This window comes from Schistocerca piceifrons, chromosome 1 (assembly GCF_021461385.2).
Source record: "Schistocerca piceifrons isolate TAMUIC-IGC-003096 chromosome 1, iqSchPice1.1, whole genome shotgun sequence".
NCBI lineage: Eukaryota > Metazoa > Arthropoda > Insecta > Orthoptera > Acrididae > Schistocerca > Schistocerca piceifrons.
Window position 1 is genome coordinate 713,586,495 of NC_060138.1, and position 8,881 is coordinate 713,595,375.

The window sequence follows — 8,881 nt, forward strand, 5'->3', positions numbered from 1 at the left end:
ACTGCATGAGACAAAAATACGGGCCAGGCGCAAGCCCACCATCACAGCTCGAACTCCGACGATGGTATACGTTACAGTGGTTTACATAACCTTAACATCTGCAGATGAGGATAAAGAACTTGCAGATGCGTGGGGGGATAGCGTTTCTTTTATCCCCGTACCCTGTATTGTGTCTTATTTCATCTTCGTTAGTTCACGTCGTAGCACACGACAAACAAATTGTCAACGAATATGCGAAAGCACGGATGTGTTGTTCAAGAAATAACTCATCTACTTATTCTGGATCATTGAAAGATATTAAAATTTTTTCCCATGCCGGGAATCGAACCCGGGCCTGCTGGGTGAAAGCCAGCTATCCTAGCCACTAGACCACATGGGATACTCTTTATGAGTGCTTAAATTACGTATATATATCAATATATAAAAGTACTTATTCCTGATAGTACGAATATTAGGTGTTATTTATTTTTCTCCCTGTAACTGTTTGAGTGTGACGTCAAACAATGCCGCTTGAGTCACTCCTTTGAAGAAACTTATTTATTGCAGAACACATTCCGGAAAATTTCAAGAAATGATGACATTCCATGTTATAGCCACACTTCTGTATGAGCACATTTGTGTGTGTGTGTGTGTGTGTGTGTGTGTGTGTGTGTGTGTGTGTAAATTATTAAATTACAAGGAAACATCGTGTACTCGGTGCGGACACCTCGAACAACTTGTGGATAGTTTTACCATCGTGTATTTTGTTTGTGTCCGGCACGCATTTTCAGATTTCGTAAGAAGTTCGGTATTTCACTCTACAGGAATTAAACATTTGAAATGTTTTATTGATGTTTATTAGCTTTATTTAATTTTAGCTTTATTTAATTTGTTGCGAACAAACGCTTCTGATTGTTTGAACATAACATTTCCAGCACAGTGGTGCTGTAGCCAGGAGACCACGAAGCGTGAAAGAAACGTCTCCCATGGACATTATCAACATCAAAGATCCGGTTCCGTGTTGAATAGTTGGAGGCAGACTGTGGTTAGGAGAGTAAGAAAAGAATTTTGTTCTTATTTTTCTTTTATTGCCTATTATCCTCTGTATGTAACACAGATTTCTGGAGCGAAACTGCAGTTGGCGGTGAGCTGTGTGCCTATTGGGTCGAAATTTTTATACTCCTTGTGGAAAAGTGATGCGAAATGTGATGTGTGCGACACATGTCAGTATTGGTAACAAAATGATGGGAGTAGTGAAAAATGCAGAAAATTTCTTGTTTATTATGAACATGTCAACTTGCTTTGTTGCTGTCAGAATAGAGCACAACTGACGGCACACAACCGGTTCTATATTCTCGTTTGTAGCTTTGACAACTTGTGAATTACAGCTTGTGTGTGATTTTGGTAGGCTTCCATCTGCTGCTCACTTTAGACCGTGTTGTTAACAGACAAAACAACAGGCCATATTAGAAACGACAAAAATTTTGCCTATTTTCGTCGACACATGCCAATACGACTCGAGTGTGGTTGAAATCACACTTCTACTGATGCCAACTAATACGTCCACTAACTATGATACAAAAGGAGCAGTAAACGGGAAATGACAGACACTAACATAGTGAGACGTGTGGTACGTCCCGAAAGCCCGAAGTAAATTCTAGCCTGTTCTTCACGAACGGGACAAACCAGCAGTATTATACTAGAACAATATTCGTGTATCAGGGAAAAACGCAGCTACAAAAGCCTGACATTTCTCAGGCAACTTCCCCGTATGGTTTTAGGTATCACCCTGTTTCTTTCCCAGCGTTTATCTCGTCATGCGAATTTTGGTGTTTTAATTATTTGGCAAAAATATTTCATCTAATCATTTGGACTTGCTGCTCTTACATTTGCAGTGTTTGCAGTTCAAATTATTAGATACAAGGTCCGCCTGCTATGGAAAAAAGGTTTTTTTTTTTACGTGACCCCAAATATGTTTTAGCACCTCTTGTGCCATCATCGGGTTTTCTTTATTCTAAACTGTCAACTGTGAACGTATTTTAAATTATACGAAAATTAGGACTAAAGACGGTTTTTGTTTGTTTTTGTCTAACTTAATTTAACATCGTTCAGTTATGCTGGACCATTTGTACATTATGTCAACTTGTCTGCAACGAAACAATGTCAATGTGAATGCGAGTTATCACGTAATCTTGTTGTGTCTTTCACGCATATATTTGCATATATTTGCTTTGGCAGATCCTTTTTCTTTTGCGTTCTCGTGAGTTACTGACAACCACACACACACAAATACTACACACATCTCGCAGAATTCTTCAAAACACAGTGTAAAGGTGGTTATTATCTTCCCCCATCTTAGTCGGCGTTCACTTGTTTGGCGCCGAATTTGAATTTTGATTTCTCTCTCTCTCTCTCTCTCTCTCTCTCTCTCTCTCTCTCTCTCTCTCTCTCGGCTATTGCCTTCTGTGTATTGTCTTCTTAGGTTATTTTATGGTATGGGCTGTCGCTGGGTTTTAATATTTTTATATCTGTTTCCATTGCAGTTGTGTGGTGGTTGTGGGTTATTAGGTGGTCAGCAAATGTGCTGTGAGAGCTGTTACTTTTTAGAGATATTATGAGTTGTTAATATATTGTTTTAAATTCCTGAATGAGGGTTTATATACGTGTCTGATCTGTTGAATTTACCTGGGGTGTTTTCTGTGCCTTTTCTGTGCTCTGTTGTCTCTCAGCATCCTATTTGAAGTCCCTGGTCCCTGTTTCTAAAAATATGTTGCCTATTCTGTGAAAAATTGTGTTATTATATGTATGTTCCATTTAGTTTTCTGTGTATATTGTTGGTATGTTTTGTCTTGCATGTAGTCGTTTGTGTATTGTGTTGTTCTGCATTGTGTTGTGTATACGAGGCCTGTTCATTCCTTTTCCATTTACAATTTTTTTGGTTTAGTTTCTCTGCGATTTAGGTATCATAACCGCTTTTCACTGCTCTGTTTCATTGTGTTTAGCTCTTGTGAGTAGTTCTGTTTGCTTATGGGTGTTCTGTTTAACCAGTGGAGCATGAATCTCAAGTTTGCTTGCTAGTGTGCTAACAGGTGGTTCGATGGATTGTGAATGGTGGTGCTACTGGGTGTCAGTTTCCTGAATATTGTTAAGTCATGAATGTTATTTATTCGTTGTATGGTGAGATTCAGGAAATTTAGTTCTATCTTTCTTTTTCTAATGTGAATTTTTTTGGGGTGTAAATGGTTTATTTCATGGTAGAGCTTTGTTATGTGTGTAAGCGGTTTGGCAACCAGGAATTTTATGTCATCGACATAAAGGTACCTGTATACAACTTTGCATTTTTTTGTATTTTCTTCATGCATCTGAAGATCTTGTTCTCTAAGAGGTTTTGAGTATGTTGTCTAGCAGGCCATTAATCGGTGATCCCATTTGCAGTCTTTCATATTGGGAATGAAATTTTGTGTTATGATCCTGAGTACAGTTGCTATTTCGCCAATGTGTGTGTGTGTGTGTGTGTGCGTGCGTGTTATGTTTCCTTGTTTTGGTGTTTGTGTGATGATATTGATTGTTTCATCTATTGGAATGCAAGTGTACATTGATGTGGCACAAATGACACGTCTGAGTCTGGTATGACTATGCTCTTGATTCTATGTATTAATTCCTCTGAATTTCCCGTGTTCCTGCTACTTTATGGATGGAGCATTTCTGAAACTGATGACTGGTCTTAATTGTGCTAGCCGTCCCACGCCGATGTGCGTCTTTTGTGCCAAAGTACACGGAATGACGATGAAATTAATGAAAACTCCTTACTTGCTTGTTTTCGTGTGATATATTGAAGGTGCAATGTTCTTTGACACGCTAATGTAAAAGGGTACGTAAAATCATTTAAGTGGCAAAATCCGTGCACTTCGCATGTTTATTAACTCATACTTACGTATAGAAGCCAACTCCCGGCATTTCGTTTGTGTTAGAGTAAAATCACGTGCATTACATAAATACATATCAAAAACTAAGGTACAAAAACTGAACGTAAAATTTAAACTTGTTTTTCGATGCTGATTACACCAAAACTCGTGCGGGTCTTGAGAAATACAGTATTGTGTATTATTAACCCGTAACTATAGTGCTGAAAAATACTTACACTACTAGAGTCTTGGGTCCGTTGGAGCCACGTATTTTAAGATGGTCATCGAAGCGAATTATGGGTATTTTTCCAGAATATTTAAATTAAAAGTAATGTTTAATTTTTATAAATAATACATATTTATCACAATAAACAATAGGAACTTAGTTATATACCTGACACTTACAAAATCAGTCTTTTTTCTTAGGCTGAAAATGTGACTGACAAAAATTCAAAGAAATTACAAAATAAACAAATTTATCAAACTAATATTTTGTCTCCAAATTAATAAACGTATGTTGTATCAGAAAATTAACGGCAAAAATTATAGCACGTTACAGGCATGAATTGCTTATTATGTTTCTACACTTCATACATATGGGGTGCTTACACTTAATGCATAAATGGACAGTCTTTGTTCTCTTCCCATGCAGACAGAATAAGCATCGTTTCCTTTTGTTCCTATCCAATTTTTAGGGTCTGCCCAGAAGACCCCTCCTCCGCCAATGGGATCGTGAGAGCTGCTACAATGGTTATTCAGAGTTGCGATGGCAGTATCCGATTGTAGGATCTCAATTTCATGTATATGGTTCACATAAATACTTAGTAATATCATTCAATAACATCATAACTGTAATTTTACAAGCTCATGACTGTTGGTTTATGTAAGTATTCAGCGCACTGGTGTCCAACAGTCTATACAGAATAGACATACGCCAATGATGTGGCCGCGACTGCTTGAATATCCTGAGCACATCTGGTCAACAGCATCGATGCCGTCTTACGTGCCGTTATAGTGCAGAATGATTTTGGGTTTGTTCGTGGACTGGTCCACGATGTTGTCAATGCATCAATTGTACGAGTGTGACGCTGTTTTTTGTTCGTAGCTGATAACCGTTGCTGCATTTGTGAATCCGAACACTGAAGATCCAACTGGACGATCCTTGTCGGAGAAAAATTCTGTAGGATTTTTCTTTGTGGTTTTCTTCGTCGTCTCTGCGACCGCAACATCTTTTGTTCGCATACTACCAATATGTTCCATTGATTTGTACCAGCTGTCAGTCGTAACGCTGCAACTGATGGTCAAAATTGGCTGGCATAATCTTAGACAAAATTTTATGGTGTCGGTAGTTTCTTCTCTTCATCCGTCAAACCGAGCGCCATCAGTCTTTTTACCACAGTAAAATTACATGTTTAGGACATGTGCGATTTAGGTCTGCAAGAGACTGCATTTTTAGACCGTATTTACTCGGTTCGCTGGGAATGCATATTTTGAAGCGCCAACGCCACGGAAACCTACCAGCATCTCGTCAATTGTTCCATTAGCACCAACTGAGTAATTCGCTTGAGAATTCTTACTGAATGAGTGTATTATTTCTGTAGTTATACATCTTGATCCGCTTTTTGAGGGCTTCTCTGTATTCGGGATTGTCGTAGCGGACGCACATTACAAGTACATAAAATCGCAAAGACGACATGCTTAGCCGTAAAACGTCTCTTTCTGCTCTACCTGTCTCAAAGAGCGACAACAGCGCCATGTTTCGATCTGAACATAGCAGAATACGTCAACAGACCTAAGAAACAGTCCAGTTCTTTTTGAGAGCATTCCCTCAGTGCTGTATGACGATTCGTATCTCAACTTCAAAGATTCTTTTTTTTATTTGTCCAGAAACAGTATTTTGTCCTTTATATCACTGTCAAACAGTGAATTAAATGCTTCATTTGAATGGTACAGCTCAACAAGATCTTGATCGAGATGTAGTAGGTGGCAATCTGATAATATTATGGCTTATAACACGAGTAGTTCGTGCTGGTGGTACTTTAGCCCACCTGCACCGATTTCTCCCTTAAAAATTCCCAGTAGAATGTGGTCGTTCACTCGTCATTGTCATCAGAACTTTCGCAGTCCGGTATTTCAGAGCTTTTGTCTAACGACTTCCTCGTCAGTATCTGGCAACTCATTGTCTGAACATGTTTCAGAATGTCAAGCAGATAACGAGTTTTCATTAATTTCTTCGTCATTCCTTTCTAATTCGTCATTTAGCCACCGCTCTATTATTTCTTTCTCATCAGTACATACACGTTTCCGAATTTGCCATCGCAATAAACCGAAACAATAAACAAATATAAATAGATGAAAAAAGGTTACGTATGTAAAGCCATGCCTCCATTGGACCAGCGCACAGCCCTAGGAGTAGCAAGCGAACGCGTCTTCCCACAATGATGTGCGTTCAGGCGTACCGAAGTAAGGTACTGGGAAAAAGGGAGGTTGGGGGGAGGGGGAGGGACTGTTGTCCACCTTGGCGTACACCGGTCTTTGAAAATTCAGCCTGGGTCCATTGGACCCACGACTATAGTTAAGGGTTAAATCGTTACTTGAAACCACAACAACCGCTTTTCAGCAACGTGTTATATTACGTAGTGTTATATAGTTAGCTATATGCTTAACTGTGCTTTTCAGCAACCCTAGGCACAGCGATCTCGTTCACATGAACAATTCCCAAAGTTCGTTATATATTTAAATGAAAGAAGTATATTTTTAGAGGTTTAGGACTCTTGCAAATATTTTCGTTACCTACGAGTGTTTTGTATAAAATATTTCGTAATAAATTGGTATTTGTGCTTCACAGTTACTGTGAGTAAGTAACATATTGTGTGACATTAATTCTCTCCTTTAATAGGAGTATACAGTCTATATTCATCGTAAATTAACTTTATTGTCGAACTTTGTTAGTAACCGTAACCTCAAAAACGCTTCAGAGTGGCGCTATAACTTTATCAAGTATTCTGTTGTAATAGATCTCATTTTTCGCCATAAAATGCTTAAATTCGATGAGATAACTGATAATATTTATAGGATGTCAACTGATCAACTAATAGAGAATCAGAAAGTTTTGTATAAAGTTATTTGTTTACTATTCTGTAAAATGTTGCACCAGGCATAAAGTCGGTGCTGAGTTTCCGGGAGTACACTTGGACACGGCGTAGCCGGAGGGGTGTTTGGTGGGTTAGCCCCCCCCTCTCCACCCGCTCCAAATTTTCACAAAGTTAAAAAAAGGAAGAAGTGATCTTAAAATCTGTTGCAATGTAATATTTATTTCAAAATTACCGCATTTTCAAATCGCGGCTGTTGCCAGGGTGGCGTAGAGCGTCAGTGAAATACGACAGCGATGAGGGCTGGCGACGCTTTTGGCACGAAAGTGTGGACTAAGCCGCATTGGAGTGTGGTTAGTCTGTGGTCCTGGAATGTCCAAGCAGTGCTCTCCTGCACGAGGGCTACCCTAAAAGTGTCACGACTGCTGAGGTTATGCGCAGTGAGAAGACATTTGACCACATGGCAACAGCTTAGAACTGCCATCTTCATTGTACTTCGTGGAAACTCTGGAAACTGTCGTTGTGATTAGCGTGGTTAGTATTTTGTAACTGTTTGAGCAATATTATGTAGGAGAGAAGAAAGGCTAGCATGCATAATATAATGATATAATCTCTGTTTCTTCAACATTTATTTTCCTACATTTACATGATAAGTACAATATCTGAGAGACGACCAGTTTGACGCCAAATTGTGTAAGACAAAAGTTGTAGAGGATCCAAGAAGTCTGCGAAAATGACGAAACCCGTAGTTGGTAAGTAAATATAACAATTTGTCAACTTCATAGAAATCGCATCAATCAAGATAATACACGGATGTGCAAAACTTAAGGACTGAAGTAACTTTCGCATGATGAGTCATTGCCAACTTACGTAAGTCCCTTCCTCAATAGATGCCTAGTCGACGTCAAGTTAAAAGTCGTGTGCTTATAACACCAGAGAATATTTCACCAGTCCGTTGACTGCACAACAATACATTCCGCAACTCAAAATAGTGGTTTCGCCTTGAATCTCAATATAAGATAACAAGCGCAGTTTTTGCAAATGAAATCTTATACCAGAATAGAATCCTGTGACCAGACCTTCCTGCCTGGGATGTTATCTCGCAACTTTGAGAAATTCTGAAAGTGAGTGTTATAAAAATTATTTGCAGCGACCGCCAGGCTCGTAGAATCTGAAAGAAAGGTTTAGTTTTCTAACCGGCGGCACGTCTCGACGATGAGCTAAAAGAATGTTCTTAATTTTTTTTTTAAGAGTAGACCCATGTCTACTCTAGACAAGCAGGGTTTAGGATTACTAATGATTTCAACGCGGACCCAATTTTTAAGCCACAAACAACTCTATTTTCAGTTTTGTTAATAGCTTACATTGGCTGATACAGCACGATGAACCTTCGTTAAACGCTCCTTACGGTTCGCGCCCAGATCATAAGCCAAGAAGAAGGTTAGCAATGACAAAAGAGGTCAAACACAGAATCTCAATTCCACGGAATAGGCACACATTGTAGCATAATATATTGTTTCTTGGTGAAACTCGCAAGTTACTCATACAATACTTATCGTAAAAACATGTAATCTATACATTTCACATTCATGTCCACCCAGGAGAAACAGTACAGTAGGAAAACTGCTACAGTATAGTACAGTACAGACGGTAACGTAAAGACATACGCGATGAGACGAACACAAACGACACTTTCACTCAAAGACAAGTAATTACACTGAAGTCACCGCGATTCATGTCGGTCCCATGGACGTTACAAAAGGCGGGATACGGTTCCTAACAGGGTGAGTGATCAGCATACGTCACCTGCGACGTGCATCCATGCTGGCCACCAAGTTGTTAAAGAGTAGTTGCGTTCAGGTATTCCATGTTTCCACCAGTGCGGTTGAAAACAGCTGAACGATC

General features: G+C 39.2%; 1 non-coding gene across 1 annotated transcript; it reads right to left on the reverse strand.

The window, feature by feature from the left end:
* Window positions 1–307: 307 nt before the first annotated feature.
* Trnae-uuc lies at window positions 308–379 on the reverse strand. The gene has a single exon. It is a non-coding gene; the product is annotated as a tRNA-Glu (tRNA).
* Between the last annotated feature and the right edge of the window lie 8,502 nt (window positions 380–8,881).